The sequence below is a fragment of the Pteropus alecto genome, unplaced genomic scaffold (assembly GCF_000325575.1).
Source record: "Pteropus alecto unplaced genomic scaffold, ASM32557v1 scaffold164, whole genome shotgun sequence".
Taxonomy (NCBI): domain Eukaryota; kingdom Metazoa; phylum Chordata; class Mammalia; order Chiroptera; family Pteropodidae; genus Pteropus; species Pteropus alecto.
The window spans coordinates 167,598-187,052 of NW_006439568.1; the positions used below are offsets into that span (position 1 = coordinate 167,598).

The following is a 19,455-nucleotide window of genomic DNA, read 5'->3' on the forward strand; positions in this document are numbered from 1 at the left end:
AGAACAGGATATTTGAGCTCATGCCAAACTAGCAAACAGAATGATATTTATTCAACATTGTTGGGGAGGAAAAAGAAATTTAAATCCAAATGAATGGGCCAACTCATAAATATAAATGAGCTAAGTTTATTATTGAGTAAAACCAATCAACCAAAACAAAACAAAAACCTGAATTCATACAGGTAGCCAGCAAATGGCTGCATAGCTATAACAGACATTCAGCTCTTTTTATATGGAATTGAAGCTACAATTCATTACCTTACTTTTATTAAACCTTTACGAGTTATTCAATTTGCGTCAGTAGTTACATTGAGCTTACACTGACATCCTGTTTTCATAACTCTTGATGATAATTCTTGTTATGGGTGGTTGCATTATTCTTTGTTCTTCACAGTTCTTTATCAGTACATCCTACAGTTGCCCCTGACCATGTATATACAATATACAATGAGTCATATTCTTCAACATTCCTCAGTAAGGTTCGATTAAGTTTAGTTTCTCATAGCATCAAAACTAAAAAGCTCCTGATTTAGCATATAGCAAAATAAATTCCAATAGCCAATAGAACTTCTGTGAACCATATGTGTGTGTGTATGTTTATGTGTAGTACTTTCTACAATAGTCTTGGTCCATAGCTTCAGCCTCAAACAAGTGACAGTCTTTTTGTTCTGAAGACATTAAGAAGGCCATACACTATCTACAGATGTCAGCAGTTAAATGCAACACATGAATGAAAAGGAAAATTAAGAGGTGGAGGAAAGCAGGGAAAGAAGAAAGAAAGAAATATATACATAGGGCAAGGGAAGGGAAAAGTGGACAGTGCTGTAATTATTGTCAGTTCTTCTGTGACAGAATAAATTTTAGAGCAAACTGGAAAACAGCACAGGGAACATGTTTCGAGCCAGTCAATAAGACTAGCAAAGACTAAGCCAAATTCAACTGCCGTCACTGATTGCATCATGTAGTTTACCTTCTCTGAAAACACAGCCTCCTTCTGTCCTCCTTCTGGAAACTTGGGCCCTGGATTCCAACAAACTCCTTGTTTCAGTTTCACTTTGGGCCTCCTCTAACTTATTTTCCACTCTCTTCTAGGACTTGCTTTAGAGCTTTGCCAAATACCACCTCCTTTCAATGTCCAGTTCTCAGCAATTGCTTCCCCTCCCCGCCATGCCATTCCTCCCAATGGTGTGGGTGGTTCCAGGAGAAAGGTGACATAAACAGGTTTCCTCTGGACTCCACACAGCCAAGCCAAATAGGAAACAATGATGGCAGCTTTCACTGTGAGGCCAGACATTTATTGAAAAGTGCTGACAGTCTGGGAAACCAGTCCCTTAGAGAGCAGGGGGCACTCACAGAGCCTCCCAGCCACCCTGCTCTGCCTTCTGCCCTAGTTATCAGGGCTACTCTAAGGTCAGTGAACCAGAAAGTTCTCCTCAATCTGTTTGACCAGACCAAGATAATTGGTTAGTTTAGGTTTTGTGGTGGTTCTTTGCTCCATCCTGATACAGGCCTCTGGGAGGGAAGAGGGAATTAATAAATTTGCTTTAATTTGACTTTTGTGACTAACCATAAAAGAAGTGTCATTTTTTACCTTTTATTTATTCTAGATTACCAATATCTTCACTTGGCACCTCATTAATAATCCAATGCTATAAGTTTGGAATCTATTTGAGATAGGAGAAAGATGATGAGTAAATAAAGATGTGAAAAAAATAAACCTTACTGGAATATATATGTATATATATATGTGTGTGTGTGTATATATATATAGTAAGGTTTATTATGGATATATATATATACACATATGTATATATGTGTGTATATATATATGTATATATACACACATATAAACATATATATACATGTATATATATATGATTTGCATTTTATAAAAAGAAAAAATAGATTTTGGATAAATACAGATCTGGCTCCCACATGTCCTAACAGAATGACTTAGGACAAGTTAGCTAACTTCTTCAAGCATTACTCAATTTCTTTATCACTGAAATGAGAGTGATGATATCTACCTCAGAGGAATGTTAATAATTATGAGAAAAAAATGTTTATCAGGCGTAAGTCATAGAGTTATTGAATAGAAATATCAATTCCCTTTCCTCTTTCTGTAATCCATCGGCCCAAAAGAATACAGATTTTTTAAAAAGCGTTTGAATTAATTAACAAATATATTTAAGTATGAAAACACTATCATGATCCTCAAAGAGTTTATCATCTAGTTGGGGATATAATACTAAATCACAAGGAAAAATAAGAGAACAATACAAGTTCACAATTTAAGTAATCGATTATGTAATGTGTGATTCTGGTTATTGAATTACAATTGTTAAAAAATAAATAAATAAAAATGGACTAGAGGTTTCTGTCAGGTAGCCCTTCTCTTTTCTAGAATCTTCTAGTATTCTGCAGAGTAAGAAATAAGTCTGGGTTGACTTAATTACATAAAAATATTAATTTACATAAAAATATTAATTTATATTTTTCTACCTAAAAATAGACTAACAGATATACTTGATGATATTTTTAGGGATGCTCCAGACACAGGCCTACTAATCCTCTGAGGACTAGCCCAAACTTTCTTTCAAAAACAAACCAAAAAAAAATCCTCTTAAGAGTCCATGTTAGAATTAACCTCTCCTTCCCTATAAATCCCTAAAACTTTGCTCCCACTTTGTGCCTATCATGGTGATTATAAAAATATACAGGCAAAGTTACCCAAAATAATCATTCAGTAAAATAATCCATCAAAAATTTATGAAATAAGTAAGAATTTCCAAGCTCTTTCTTACTTCCACTCAGCAAAGAAGCAGATACTCTACCAAATACCAAGAAAAATAAAAGCATGCAAATCCCCCTTTGGAACTCCTCCTGGGATCAAATTTCTATGGGGAAAAAATACAAACCCTTCATATTTATCTCTTACCTTTAAAGCAGTTAATAAAAAACATTTGCATTTTTAAAGTATTTACATGTGACTCATTAATTATGTTCCTTCCTTACTAATACAAATCCAAGATGTTATGATGTTATTTGCCATCTTTGTAGAAACTATTCTTCCAATTATTTGTAATAGCCAATTATTTGTAATATACTAAGGAATTATCATGCTTTTCCTCCTAAGAATTAGGCAATGTAATAGGTTTGGCAGAAAGACAAAATATATCAACCAAATAAGAACCAAATAAGTTCAGTTAAAATTAGAGGAGAATAAGAAAATTTACATATACTCTGCCTATTGTGTGCCAGACACTGCTCAAAACAGTTTATAATTAACTCATTTAATCCTCACAACAGTCCTATGGGATAGGTATAAATGTCCCCATTTTGTAGATAAGAAAAGTTAGGTAAGAGAGATGAAGTCACTTAACCTATGGTCACGGAGCTAATAAAAGAGGATTCAAACAAACTAAAATGAGTGTTCCCAAACAAAAATTTCATGAGCACTAGTGAATTTTGAGCAAGCGTTATAGAATCTTTAGTTAGTATAATTAAATAATAGAGTATTCTGTTAAGCCAGAAACTCCTTTAAATGTCAGTACATTGCTGTAAATCTCTCTTTGAAATAAATTAGTCTAGTGCTCACTTTGGCAGCACATCTACTAAAATTGGATTGATACAGAAAAGATTAGCATTGCCCCGGAGCAAGGATGACATGCAAATTTGTGAAGCAGTCCATATTTTTGTCTATGTACTCAAGCAATAAAGCCATTGTTTAACTAGAACTTACTCTTTTTATAAATGTTATATGTATATTTGAAATCACTGTTCAAGGGCTAAAGATATAGAACGCATTGGACCAAATTCTTTACTTGACTGGGAATTTGGTTTCATGAATAAATCTTGATTATTAGCTTTACTTGTGATTGGCCTCTTTCTCCTCAAGCTTGAGGGCAAACAAACAAACAAAAAAACCGATTAATCAAGATTTCCAAACTGAATGATACATTTTGCATATAAATTCTCTCTCTCTCTCTCATATCTATCTACCTACCTACCTACCTACCTGAGAGACTTAGAAGTAAGTCTATACTCTACCTAAGCCTGAACTGGAAATAAGGCAGACTTGACGAAACATTCAGACTTCTTCTCTTTTCAGATAGATGAACAGAACTCCCCAGCCAACAAATTGTGCACAAGTGCTTTAATTAAAGTGATGTGATTTCTCCCAGAATGTTATGGGTAGCCCTGGCAATGAGAAATTATCTAGAACACTGGTGCAAACACTCTCCAGAGGGGTATACCAGACAACCCATTCGGATGCAAGTAGAAAATACTAGGACATAATTCTCTTATGAGAATGAGTATATGTATGTGTATGTAATTTTAGTTTAAAATAAAATGTAAAAAATAAAAATTCATATTGACACTTGCCCTTGTGATTATCTACCAATCATTTGTCACATATGGTATGAAAGAGGGCCTAAGAGGTGAATGGAAAGTATACAATGCTGAGGGGTTGACAGTGGCACCCTTTCTCAATGGTTTGCTATATATTTCAGACCACATGTGCCTAGTTAAGTGGATTTACATATTCTAGTTCTGATTTCAATCTAACTTACCCTCACAAAATGAATGGATGACTAAAAAGCTATTGAAGATGGCAACTAATTGAAGATGCTAACTATGCATGCACAAGTAATAAGAAAACTGCGGAACTGACATTCCTATTCCTAGTACAAGCTCTTGTCAGATAAATTACAAACTATCAAGAATATTATTGAATTATCAATTTATGTGCATTATCATTATGATGTATGGTTAATATACAAAATAAAATAGACTACTATTTTTATATTTCATTTTCATTTCACTTTATTGATAGGTTGCACAAGTGTCCACAAATTGTATCTTTATGTACATGTACTTTTACAATTTGACTTTGCAGTTATTCCCATGAAGAGATAAAGTGCATTCTTCTATCCCTTGAATATGGACTTGACCATGTGGACAAGGTTAATAGAAATAATTACACAGAGACTTGAAAAGTTGTTGCACTTTGGGGCTTGCTCCTCTGCAGCCACTGCCATGTAAATAAGCCCGTTAACCGACTGGATGATATGTGGCCAGCTAACTGCCAGATATGTGAGTGAAGCCACTGATTGCCAGGTGACCAGGAAAATGTAAGACCATCTGAGACCAATAGAAGAAACTTGCAGACGAGTTATTCAAAATGCCAACCCTCAGGATCAGAAGCTGTTAAATAAATGATTTTTGTTTTAAGCAACTAAGTTTTGGAGTGGTTGGTTACAGAGTAAAAACTAACTGATACAGAAATTAGTACCTAAAAGTAGGGTGTTTTGGTAATAACCTGAAACATGTAGCCTTGGGTCTCTGAACTGGGCAGAGAACCCAATTCAGAACCCAGTAGCAAAGCATTAAAAACCCAGTAGCAAAAATTAGAAAGGGATAAGCAAACTATTAGTGGTCACTGGGGGAAAAAAAGTAAAGAAATTGCTATGGCAAGCCAGAACAATGGAAACATATATTACGTGGTTGAAAACAATTGTCAAGTTGGTTGCCCACAGTAACTCGGATTAAAAATTTATATATTTCTAATGAATTTATGGATCCTGCAAGATGATTTCCTGACAAAATGTTGAAAGTGTGGATTGGTTTCATTTAGTTGTTTAAGAAGAAAGAAAAGAGCTAAAGAATTTAAAGGGAATATATAGACGATAAAACTGCTGCTCATCCCTAATACCTTTGGCCAGTAAAAATCTTCCAAGTGAAAGAAGCCTGAGGCTAAATATCATATCAAGGTATGGCTATTAAAATTTTATTGAGGCATTTGAAAGAATTAAGATGTATCTAGTAAACTGTCTCAAAAGGAAGGAGGTCTAAGAATTTCAAAGATGTTATCCCACAACAGCCTGATCGACCCATAAATTCTCTCTCAAAAGAATTGTGGGTATAGACTCAAGTTAGATACATAAGAAAACTGAGGCAGGAGAGTTAGCATTGGGACATTTCCTCTCCCTTCCAGGATGCGGCTCTGAAATTTCTCCCTTGTCCCTTAATCGGCCCTCTCCCTGTTTTTGATTTCCAGTGTGAGACTCTCTTGAGAAACAAGCCAAGGCCAGGAGACAGGATGGGTGGCCTTGGGACATCCCTTCTCCCAGGATAAGGCTCTGGAGTCCTTTGTTCCTTTTTGGCTTATCATAATATCACTATGATATTGCCTGCATTGTAAGTACCACATCTCTGCCCCACCACCTCCAAACCCCACCCCCATCCACACCCCCACCCGCCCCTCAAGAAAACAAAAGCCCATAATCCAGCTCTGGGTGACTTGCTTTCTAAGTTTATAGCACCTTTCTCTTAAGTGCGTATTTTTACTTAAAAACAAACAAACAAACAAAAACTCAAGTTCCTGCTTGCTGTTTGTAGTGTCTTTGAATTCTTTCTTGGGACATAAGAAAAACCTGGTAACCAGAGCTCCAGGTCGGGGTCCCTCATTGAACTCCCGACCCATCGCCCCATCGAGCTCTCTGGCATCAAAACCACAAAGTTTTAAGAGTTGTGAAATCACCACACACTTGGATCAAGCAAATTGAGATTGCTCAAATTACAAAATCGCCTCTGGAACCCTTACCTTTTACTAGTAGGAAGCAATCAGAGAAAGCTATTTAGCTGTAAATATGGGTCCTTCCTGTGGAATGTGGAAAAGGAACAACCTCAGACGATAGAGCCAAGAGCTCAGAAAGTGGAGCTAAGAGCCTTGGAGAACAATGGATCAAGGAGACGAAACTAGACCTAATCAAGAAATAGATCCTACCCCCAGAATGAGGAGACCTGGCAACAGATTTCCAAATGGATTTTAGAATTGTTATAGACCAGTGGCTGCTATGTATTTCACATTCTTCCCCTTTCTGATGGCAGCATCTACTGTAATGATCCTGTCCCTGCCTCATCACTGTGAATTATGGAAGTGTTGGGAGAAGATAATTAGTGTTTTTTAGTTCATAGGTCTCTAGAACTGAGGAAATTCAACTGATCTTTTTTTTTTAAATCTTTCTAACAGCCTTTGTTTTCCAAAAAACAACTGATCTGATTTAGATCACAAGATCCCACAGTCATAATTAGGTGAGATTTATGGGGTCTTTCATGTGGAAGTGTGACCACTGGGGTGATGTAAAATCTCAAGTTGCCCCAGCGACTTGGGGGAGGAGGAGGATGGTGGCGTGTGTTGTCCCTCGGTTCTTTCCTGCCAATGCAGCAAAGAATTACAGATCGGCGAGATGAAAAAGTAAGACTTATTGAAAGTACATTTTAGAAGGAGATGGCAGCAGTTAGGAAGGCTGCAGCCCTGTGGAATTTGGGAGGTGAAGAGACAAGACAGAGCATGCCCCAAGGGAGGAGGAGCAGGTTTTCAGTAAGGTCATTTTAATCAACATCTGGCTGCTGTATAACTTTTTGCCACTGCACATGTGCTTACCCAGAATTCAGTCTGTTATAATTAGATTTATAAACACTTCCAGGCATAAACATAGTATTATAATGACAGTATAATGAGCATTAAATCTGTACAGGCATCTGTGGCCAGATTAAAGAAACTATCGATTATGACCCTCCTTTCCTTTGTCTCTGGGGATGCAGGAGGAACTATGTAATTACCAATAGTATAGTCTTTGGGCAGTCTCTAGGCTTGGCCCCTATTCCTTTGTTCCCCCTGTCACTCATGTCTGACTAGCTGCCTAACAGAAGGAATGGTAATTATTTCGTCCAAAGGATAGACTGTACTAGACTGCAAAAATGGCTATAATGCTTTGTAGTTCCTTCCACAAAGAGATGTCTATTTCTCCACTCATTGAATTTAGACTTGTCTTATGACTGATTTTGTTGCGAGATTCTCAAACGGAGAGACGGGACACCGAGGCAATAAGCAGGAAGCAGCTTTTTTTATTGATGCCGGCACCGGCTCAGCGGATTCTTATCCAAAGCCTGAACCCCGATTGTAACATGGCAAGCAGTTTCAAACCATCTTGTACTTCTGCATTCCCACACAGCTATAGATATTCCATATAAGGAAGGAGAACATAAGGAGAACATTGATTGACTGCCAAACTATAAAGAAACCGGCTTAATCATTTAAGCAGGTTTTTGGACTGCCGCGCCAGCCGGAGAGTCCTGGGAAAGGGAAGTGCAGTTGGGAACTAACTCGTTTGAGCAGGAAATGGTCAGGCAGGGTCAGGCTGCCACAATTTCTCTGTTAACATATGGCAGAAGTGAAGTTGTACCAGTCGCAAGCCTAGTCTACCTTTGCTCTCTCTGATCACGTCAACCATCACCATGTGAACATACATGGGCTACCTGCTGCATGATGAGAGGTGTGTGGCCCAGTAACACTTGTCATTAGAGCCAACAGCCAACCAACATAGAAGCAGATCTGCCTAACTGATTTTTTAGCTGTTCAGAAGACATTTGAATGAGCTAAATGATCCATTTAAGAAAAGCACCTGATTGATCCCAGCCCACATTGATGACCTAAGAATTGTGAAATAAACAAATGGTTATTATTTTAAGCACATAAAATGGAGGCAAGGAAAGTTGTCATGTAGCAATAGATAAGTGCTACATCCCATCTTTTCTCCTTTGGTCTTCAATTCTCTCTCCCCATAAGTCAAATGTTCATATAGTGGTGGGTCTGTTTTGGGCATTGTAGTCTGTTCCAGTAGTCTACTAGTGTCTACACCAATTCAATGCTATGTTACTCAATTTAGCTTAATATCTGATGGGGCAATGTCTGCCTGATACATCTTTTACTTCTTCAGGAGAATTTTGGCTGTTCTTGACCTTTTGTTCAACTCTGTAAATTTTGAATGAGTTTATCAAATATAATAGGGAAAAAACACCCTGTTGGGATTTTTAAATTGAAATTTTATTAAATCTATAGATAAATTTGTAAGAATTGACATATTTTTTGATACTGACTCCTCTTATCCATAAATATTTCCCCATTTATTTAAGTGTTCTTTGGTCTTTTCTAATAATCTTTTATAATTTTCTACATAGGTATTTTTTACATCTTTTTTAGACTTATTCATAAGTACTTTATATTTTTATTGTTAATATAAATTAAATTTTTTAAAATTTCCCAACTGATTGTATTAAAGTACAAATGACTCATTAATTATAATAACTTGTCTGTTCATATTTGAATAGTTTCTATTTAGACAATAATCCAGAGAAAACAGAGAGCTGATTTCTCTCCTCTCTCCCTCTTACATGTGATAGTGAATGCATCTAAAGCAACAGCTGCAAACACAAGAAGAAACGGAGAAAAGAAAGAGAAATAAAGCCAAAATGCCCGCTTTTTCCGTTACAAGTTTACAGGACTTCTGAAACAGATCGATTAAGGGGAAAGGAGTAGCTACTTGGAACAGAATTTGTAGTTTTTATATTATACCTGCAGGGAATGGAGGTAAATTATTATTAGACCAGACCAAACTTATTTTCTAAGAGCAACAGTAGGATCTCTGGCACAACAGATCACTTGGTCTCTTAAATGACTCAATCAACAAAAACAATATAGGCTTTATTTTAAAAAGTATAAAATATATTTAACGTTTCTCTGAGATAACAAGAAAACTAAGGTATTCATAAAAACCAACATCAAAGTAAAGTGAAAAACCTAAGATGTAAGCAAAAGCCAGTATTTGTCAGAGGGCATTTCCAGACCCTTGGTGGCTTTGAGTTTCTGTTTTATGGGTACGTAGAAGGTGGTGCTACTAGACTCCCAACCTTGATAGTCTTGTTGCGGGATTCTCGAATGGAGAGATGGGACACTGAGGCTATAAGCAGGAAGCAGCGTTTATTGATGCTGGCACTGGCTCAGCAGATTCTTATCTAAAGCCTGAGCCCCGATTGTAACATGGTGGGCAGTTTTATACCATCATGTACTTCTAAATTCCCACACAGCTATAGATATTCCATATAAGAAAGGAGAACATAAGGAGAACATTGATTGACTGCCAAGCTATAAGGAAACCGGTTGATCATTTAAGCAGGTTTTTGGACTGCCACACCAGCCGGAGAGTTCTGGGAAAGGAGGGTGCAGTTGGGAACTAGCTCGTTCGAGTAGGAAATGGTCAGGCAGGGTTAGGCTGCCATATTCCCCCCTTTGATGCTCGGACCCAGGACTGAGTCAGAGAGCATCATCTCCTTCTTCTAATTTTTGATTTAGAGGCTGGTACCTCCGTAACATGAGGACTTTTGCTGCAGTTTTCTTTCTATTATAGCCTCTATGAGGAAGGTGATTGACTGGATAACAAGAGGCAATAGGCACAGGAGGAGGAGGCAGGTCCCAAGGAGGAGGAGTACTGTCCCAACTAAGGTCTTAAAGCCACTGAAAGTGGAGAACCAGCCTCCAAAGAGGCTACTAGGGTCCCATCCTGATGAAATGTTGTCCTCAGGCTTCTGCCGCATGTAGATTGGACAGCTTCCGGTGTGGCCCAAGAGAGGCCGACGTCTTACCCTTGGTCTGTTGGCGCAATCAATGTTTTCTTCCAGTTGATTGCCTTAAGGGGCTCAGAAGAGTCTGGAACACATTCCTACTTGGCAGCTGCGGGTTTAAGTCTGCTATTATTTCAGCAACCTTAACTGCAGTGGGGATAGACAAAATGATAGTAAAGGGGCCTCTCCACAAGGGTTTTAGGGGCTGAATGTTCCACTCCTCCTTTACCCAAAGTCTCTTGGCTTAAAGAAATGAACTTCTGTGGTTAAACTGGCAGAGAACCTTTCCCTAACCCATTGATTGAGAGTCTGGAACGTGGTCCCTTGGGCCTGAAGCTGTTGTCTCAAAGTCAATTCACCTATTTCCTTGAGGTCTCCTCGTAGTCCTTTGACGAGTGGTGGTGGCCACCCATACAGGATCTTGTAGGGGGAGAACCCAATCTTCTTGGTTGGGGCCAATCTAATTCTTAATAGTGCCATAGGGAGGACTTTGTCCCAATGTAGATGTGTCTCCTGACATAGTTTTCTCAACTGAGTCTTAAGCGTCCTGTTCATGTATTCCACCTGTCCCAAATTCTGTGATAGAGAGGTGGTATGCAATTTCCATTTCTACAAAGGCTGGCCCATTATCTGAGCCAAGAGCAGTCTGGCTACTTCTCGGGCCTTCTCAGCCCGAGCGGGGTAAGCCTCTACCCAAATGGAATAAGTGCATATAAAGACCAAGAGATACTTGAGGCCCCGTGATCGAGGCCTTTCAATGAAGTCTACTTCAAGTTCCTCAAAGGGAGTGCCACCAACACTTTGCATCCCTGGTGGGGCACACGGCCCTTGCCTGGAGTTGTTGCGGGCACAGACTTCGCACCATTCACATACTGCTCGGGAGATGCTAGAGAGCTGGGGGATGTAGAAATACCAGCCTTGAGTGTTTCTAGGGCAGTGCGACTAAGGTGAGTCCTTTGGAGAAACTGCTTGACAAAAGCTGGGGCTAGGGTACCAAGGACTGCAATTCGCCCATCCTTGAACTTCCACCATCCACTAAGGAGGAGACTGCCCTTTTCAATCTTAAACTGGGCTTCTTCTTGAGGAGAGTACTTGGGGTCCCATTAGGCTAAAGGACTGGGCTAAGGAACCAGTTTGGCAACATGGTCTGCCCTGCAGGTGTTCCGGGTCATTATGGTATCCCCCTTTTTGATGTCCTCTACAGTGAATGACTGCAACTTTCTTGGGGGCCCATACAGCATCTAAGAGTTCTAGAATTTCCTTTCCATATTTTATGTCTTTTCTCCTTCAATTGATTAGACCATTCTCTTTGTACAGGGCTCCACGTACTTGGAAGGTGGTGAAGGCATACTTAGAGTCAGTGTATATGTTAGCACACACTCCTGCTGCCAGGTGAAGCGCACGGGTCAAGGCAATGAGCTCTGCCTTCTGTGCTGAGGTTCCCCTAGGCAGAGGTTTTGCCTCAATAGTGGAATGTAGGGTCACCACAGCATATCCTACAAGGTGTTCTCCTCCCCTCACACAGCTGCTACTATCAGTGTAATATTCTAAACCACGGTCCTTGAGGGGCTGGACCGTCAAGTCAGGTCGGCTGCAAAACACTTCATCCATGACTTCAATGCAATTGTAGTCTGACTGGCCAGGCCCAAAGTGTAGCAAGGTGGCTAGGCTCAAGATTCATATTACCGCTAGGCGGATGCATGGATTCTCGCACAGCATTCCTTGGTATCTGACCATCTGGGCGTTGGTGAGTTAATATTGTCCCTTGTACTCTAGTAATGTCATTGCTGAATGCGGTACTCGAACTGTCAGTTTTTGCCCCATAGTCAGTTTGTCAGCCTCTGACACAAGGAGGTCTGTGGCTGCGAGTGCTCGCAAGCAGGGTGGCAAGCTGTTTGGAGAGATAAGCCACGGGATGATGCCAAGATCCTAGCAGTTGGGTTAAGACCCCTACTGTGACACCTGTGTGCTCATGTATGTACAGAAAGATTGGTTAAGTCTGGGAGTTCTGGTCCAGGAGCGTTGGCGAGTGCACTTTTGATTTCTTCAAAGGCCTCCTGTTGTGTAGATTCCCAGAGCAGGGGCTTCTGTTCTCCCCACCCCCCCAACCCCCGCTCCCCTGTGGTTTCATAGAGGATGGAAAAGGATGGCCAGGGATGGAAAAATTAGGTATCCAGATTCTGCAGAAGCCAGCTGCTCTGCGGAATTTGCGGACTTGTTGCTGGGTGATAGGGACAGGATTTGAGCAGATCATTTGTTATCTTTCTGGGCAGAGTCGAAGTTGTCCCTGTGACAGGTGGAAGCCGAGGTATTTAACTATTTCTTGGCAGATTTGAGCCTTCCTTTTAGGAACCTTGTAACCCACTTCCCAGAGATTGAGATGTGTTCCTTCCATGTATTCCTCATAGGTCTTTCCTGCTAAGAGGAGGTCATCTATATACTAGAGTAATGTACAGCTGTGTGGATCTGCCGAGAAGGCCTTTAAATCCAAGGCTAGAGCTGTCCCAAAGATGCTCAGGGAGTTCTTGAACCCTTGAGGCAGCCGTGACCATGTCAACTGGCCCTTGTCTCTGCTTTCAGGGCTTTCCCATTGGAAAGCAAAGATTGGTTGACTCTGAGAAGCCAGGCGAATACAGAAGAAGGCATCCTTGAGGTCCAGACAGGTGAAATAGGTTGCCTCAGTGGGGATGAGGCCTACGAGGGTATACGGGTTAGGGACAACAGGGTACAGGGTGACAGTCACCTGGCTGACTGCTCATAAATCTTGGACCAGTCGGTATTCATTGGTCCCTGACTTCTGAACTGGCAGGAGAGGCATATTCCAGGATGATTGGCAGGAATGGAGAATTCCATACTTCAGAAGTCTCTCTAAATGTTTTTGGATTCCCACTTGTGCCTTATGGGGGATGAAGTACTGTTTCTGGCTGGCTGGCTCAGCTCCTGGAGGAATATGTCAGGCTAGTCCTGAAGGGTTGTCTTCGGTCCACACTCCGGGCACTTTGAAGGGGAGCTCGGGTTCCTGTTGGGACTCTCCTATGAGACTATAGAGGTGCCACCCTTCTCCTTGGGGAACCATGAGCAACATGATCCTTGCTTCTGGCCTCCCCAAGGTTAGGGCTGCTTGGCCACATGAGTCAAAGGTAATCTGAGCCTGTAGTTTTCCTAAAAGGTCTTGTCCCATCAGTACTACAGGGCAGTCAGGAAGATATAAGAATTCGTGGACAACTTCTAGTCCTCCTAGGTTGTACCAACAGGGCTGCAGAAAGGGGCGACAGGTTTGTCCTCCGGTTGCTCCCATAATGATAGCTTGTCTTTGAGAAAGAGGGCCCACAGGCCAAGTTACACCTGAATGTTTAGCTCTAGTGTCAACCATAAAGTCAATAAGTCGGCCCCGCAACTGTCATTTGGACCATAGGCTCCTGGGAAGCCTAGCAGAATGGAGCCGGTCTGGCATAGTGCTGGCAACACAGGTTTCTTTTCTTTTTACTAATCTTGAGAGGGTGTCAAGGCTTGGGCTAGCCAGACTCTACAATTCTCCTCTAGACAGACTCTCAACCAAGGGGGTTGGGTGTGAACTATTGCCTCCCAAGAACTGATATAAAGGAATTGGTCTGGGTGGCCAGGTTGACCGATAATGACTTGAGAGACCTTTGCAATGACTTCCCTATTGAGAGACCCCTCTGCTGGCCACCCAATGCCAAAAAAGGGCCAGTCAATCTCACAAAAGGTACAGAGTTTCTGTGTGGTGAGTTTAACTCCATAATCTCCTGAATAACTTTTTGAAATTCTTAACAACCTAAAGGTGTCTGTTTACCCTGTTGTCCACCCATCCTTTCACCCATGGTTGGTGTCACACATGGTCTTAGAGATTCGCGTCCCCCATCTCCGGCTGCTCCCTTGCGGGGAACTTTCAGGTGCCTCTTAGCAATTGGTGGGTCGGAATAAACCCCTGACTCAGGTCACTGGAGTAGATTCCTCATGGAGATCCAGTGACACCACCCTAAACCATATGAGGTTCACCACGGAACCGTGGACAAAGGCTCAACTCTCTCTTTGTAGTAGGCCACGTCTTAGTCACATGCAATCACACACCAAACACACTCCACCCTCCGCCCTGTGTACCTGTGAGGTCATGGTTTCCTCTAATAAACGTACTCAGGTGACATCGGGATTTGATCAGACTCCCCTTCTGTCCTCTAGTGGACAGGCTGTTCCTAGGACCCGGGTTCTTACCATTCAGTTGGGCAGTTCTCCTGGGCTGCTTCCTGTGCCTCTCCGGGTTGAAGCCACTGCACTAGTGTGCTGGAAGAGTCTTCTTCTCCTACAGTTAATAGGTCTGCTAGCATGCCTGGTAAAGTCCGCTTCTCCCAGTGCCCTAGGGGCCACACCCCAAAGACAAGGGAGGCAAAAAACCATCTCTGGATCCCAGACGAGCCCCCAGAAATGTTGCAGGATTCTCCAACAGAGAGATGGGACACTGAGGCAATTAGCAGGAAGCAGCGTTTATTGATGCTGGCACCGGCTCAGCAGATTCTTATCCAAAGGCTGAGCCCTGATTATAACATGGAAGGCAGTTTTATACAATTTTGTACTTCTGCATTCCTACACAGCTATAGATATTCCATATAAGGAAGGAGAACATTGATTGGCTGCCAAACTATAAGAAAACTGGCTTAATCATTTAAGCGGGTTTTTAAACTGCTGCGCCATTGTCAGTCAGCCAGAGAGTCCTGGGAAAGGGTGGGGAGTGTAGTCAGGAACTAACTTGTTCAAGCAGGAAATGATCAAGCAGGGTTAGGCTGCCACAGTCCCTGAACTTTATCTTCTGCCACCAGAACTGGGCAGCCATTATCAAAGGGATAATATATTTCCAGAACATTTTCAAGATAGGACTGTAGAGGAAAATTATGGCTATGGAGATGATAGAATAACTTCTAATAAATGTTAAGATGAAACACACAAACATACCCAACCTACTCAGGAGTTCAACAACTCTTACTTATTGAATTAGATTTAATCAAATGAAAAGCATCATCTGCTTCTGGGAAAGGCAGACCAAATTTCCTTAATAATGACATTTATAGAAAAAGAAAGAGCTGAGTCACTGTGAGCCTGAAGCCCAAAAATGACTTCAGTCATTCTACAGAATTCAGAATCTCAGAAATAGAAATAGATGCCCTTGACCGCAATTGCTCTTTCTTTGTCTTACAGATGCTTTAATCTTTTGCCCTAAGCGAAAGAAGTGATTTTAAAAGGGAAGTAAATGATTCTGAATTTATGGCATTCAGAATATGAATCATAAAGGTTATTTGGGGGAACATTTTACATGTAGGAAGTGCAACAAACTACTTAAGTTCACGGAATGAGAGTCCAGTACTCCTCTGTCTCTTTTTCTAAAGTGACCCTGCCTCCATACATGAGAAATGTTTTCATCTTCTTTTAACTTAGTGGGCATTTGATATTACACTAGTGACCTCGTAGTTTAATATTTTCTTTTCAGAGCTTATGTCCTGTGTTTTAGAACACTTCTGCTAAAAAAATAATTTCTGGTGGGTAGTGTAGTGACTTCAAAACAGTTGAAGGAAAAGCAAATAAGCTGGCCAAATGGGAACTAGGTTTATAGGACACAATGTTGGGGAGAAAAGAGTTGAAAATTAGAATGTAACCAAGAGAATTGAACATTGGCTTTATCCAGTACTATGAAACAGCAAATTTGTATTCACCTTTAATGCCCTTATCCTTGACCTCTACCCCTTGTTAAGTAATCAAGAACTAATACTGAGCACTGAGAGCCTTATAGCCTCCCCTCAGCTACTCTGAGCAGAACCTTATCTGGATATATCTTCTCTTTTCCATCCTTACATCTCATCAACGCTAAACTGTTGTGATTTTTTCATTCCCCTGCTTCTACTTCTAGCTATTTTTATTAGGAAGGTGCTCATAAACTAATACATGTGTGATATTACATGTAAATAATTCTGAGGTTTCTCTTCCCTCACAGAAGTGAATGGTGACTCAGCCTTAGCTTATTTCCTGCAAAATGCATCTATCCACCCATGGAGTGCCTTCTCTGACACTGCCAAATCAGTTCCCAGAATTTATGTTGGAAGGTGGCAATAAAGGTAGAACCTGAGAGGAGGGGGGAGAAAGAAAAAAGGTTATTTTCAAAATAAAGAGATAAGAGGATTTTGGAAATTTAGGGCAAATGAAAGGTGCTGGAGCAGTGTGGGTATAATTGGGGAAGAGGGAAAAAAGATGAAAGAGTTGTTGCTGAAGGTGGTTAAAAAATCAACTTTAATACATTTTTTAAAATAGAATGTAATTCCACTTTTATTACTAATGGATATTTGATCTGGGCGTCTACAAATGAGAGTTTATATCCAGACTGGACCATATGAGTCAGAGGTTAAAAGGGTTACCCATTACTTTGAGGTGACCAACCCTGACCAGGATTTCCCCAATTTTAGCGCTGAAATTTTCATATCCTGGGTACTTCTTTATTCTTTGTTAAACTGAGATGGTTGGTTACCCTAAGTCATTTTTATTGACTAATAAATGGCTTTATGTGTTATGTTTTCTGAGAGTATAATAAACTCTCATTTTTCCTGAGAATGGTTGCTGAGGATAAAGAGGAAAGTATAATGGCATTTACTGGAAGAGAAAAAGAAGGAAAAAAAGGGGGAAGAAGAGAATAAAAGAAAGAATGAAATAAAGTGTGTGTGTGTGTGTGTGTGTGTGTGTGTGTGTGCGCGCGCGTGTGTGTTTATAAAGAGGAGCTCTTAACTTAAAGCGGTAGTTTGCAACCAGGTACAATTCTATTTGGCAGAGTTTGAAGATAGTTTGACACAATTGACATCTTCTGGCATCTACTGAATATAGGGCAAAGATGCTACTAAACATCCTACAATGTACAGCAGCCGTCCCCAACCTTTCTGGCACCAGGGACCGGTGCTCCTCTGAGAATCTTATGCCTGATGATCTGACGTGGAGCTGAGGTGGTGATGCTAGCGCTTGCTGGCTCACCTGCCGCTCACATTCTGCTGTGAGGCCTGATTCTTGACGGGCTATGAACTGGTACTGGTACTGGTCTGTGACCCGGGGGATCCCTGATGTACAGGACAGCTCTCCACAGTATAGAATTATTCAGCCAAAAATGTCAACAATGATGAGGTTGAGAAATCTTGACCCAAGGAATGCATCATTAATAAAGGATAGCACACATCAGAAAAGTGTAGGAGAGTTCGGGATGCAGTCTTCTCGTCTGTTCTTAAATCACATCACAGAGTGACACTGAAAACCTATTTTTCCCCTAAGTTGGGAAAATTGGACTGTCACTTGCAAAAGAATGAAAATGGACCACTATATTATACCACACACAAAAACTAACTCAAAATGGATTAAAGACTTGAATGTAAGACCTGAAATCATAAAATTAGAAGAAAACGTAGATAGTAAACTCCTTGATATAGGTCTTGACAATGATTTTTTGAATCTGACACCAAAAGTGAAAGCAACAAAAGAAAAAAACAAGCAAGTGGGACTGATGCTGGACAGGGCAAATTTCCCTGAGTAGAGGGGAGACCAAGCCCTGCACTGAGAGAAGAGGGTCCTTTGGCAGAGAGTGTAGAAAGAATTCAACATACACACCAAGGTAGAGTCAAAGTGAAAGTTTATTAGAAAAGGGATAACACTCCACAGAGTGGGGTCTCCTCTCAGAGTCAGAGAGTGAGAAGGACTAAGAGAGTTGAGGACAGTGAGAGAGACAGAGTAAAGGGTAATGAGAGAAAGACAGTGAGTGGGACCCTCCCCCCCACACCCCCGCCCCAGTGTTCAGGGAATTCAGTTTGCATGTCATTCTTTAGTTCTTGTGAGTTACAGTTTCAAGACTTTGTTTATCCATTTCCTTTGATATGGATATACAGTGAGGAAGGGAAGGGGAAGAGTATGTAGCCTGAAAGGCTTGCTGGCATTTCCCAGCCTTTAATCCATAGGTTCCCCATGGTTTTAGCCATAGGGAATGAATAATTTTACTTGTGTAGGGCAGCCACATAAAGACTGTTGTTCCTGTTTCTCCTTCTGCAGGTGTGGGGAAATGGGTCGTTAGCAATCCCAGCAGAAATATTCCTTTGTTCTGCAGGTGTCTTTCTGGCCTGGGCCGCAGGCTGATCAGCATAAGGCAGTCTCTGAATGTAGCTTGATTAACATTTTCATTCTCTTGCCTCCTCCCTGCATTAGGACTATTTATGGAATATTAGTACAACCATAAAAATATTGAAGTCTAGCCATTTGCAACAACATGGAGTGTATTACGCTAAGTGAAATAAGTCAGAGAACAACAAATACAAATGATCTCTCATATGTGAAACCTAAACAAACAGAACAGATTGGTGGTTGCAAGAGGTAGTGGTAGGGGATGGGGAAAATGGGTGAACCGTTGTTGTTGTTGTTGTTGTTTTTTAGTTTAAATAAATTGAATAAAAATTAAAAAGAAAAACAAAACCATTACCCCAATGCATAGGAATCACAGACATTTGTCCTCTCAAAGGGGCTGGGAGGTGGCAAGCATTTAGAGCTTTTAGACTTCTCTCCAAAAACAATTTCAGTGACCTCAGATTACAGGCAATAATTTTTTGCTTCTTGATTTTTAAAACCAGGATGTTTATAGGTGCTTGTTACACATGGCTTTTAGTTACCTTTTACAAAGTATTCTTAAGATAAAAGAAATTATAAAATGTCCAAAAATAAATAAAGAAAAAATGTTTGTCATGGTGGCCTGTATTCTAATCACAAGACTAATTACAGGCAAGCATATGCAAATCACTAAAGGGAAGTCTTCAAGGTCAAAGGCCTTTGTGGTACTTCAAGTTATATAAAGCAACAACTGGAATTCCCACACTTTGACCTGCCCATGAAAAATAGTCCTTATAGCTTCTAGGACATTGAGTTTAATTCAAGAACTATTTGATAAACGTTAAACTTTTTGCTGAA

General features: G+C 40.6%; 1 non-coding gene across 1 annotated transcript; it reads left to right on the forward strand.

Annotated features, from left to right (window-relative positions):
- Positions 1 to 3,590: 3,590 nt before the first annotated feature.
- LOC112483731 lies at positions 3,591 to 3,697 on the forward strand. Its single transcript, XR_003047731.1, has one exon. It is a non-coding gene; the product is annotated as a U6 spliceosomal RNA (small nuclear RNA).
- The last annotated feature ends 15,758 nt before the right edge of the window (positions 3,698 to 19,455 follow it).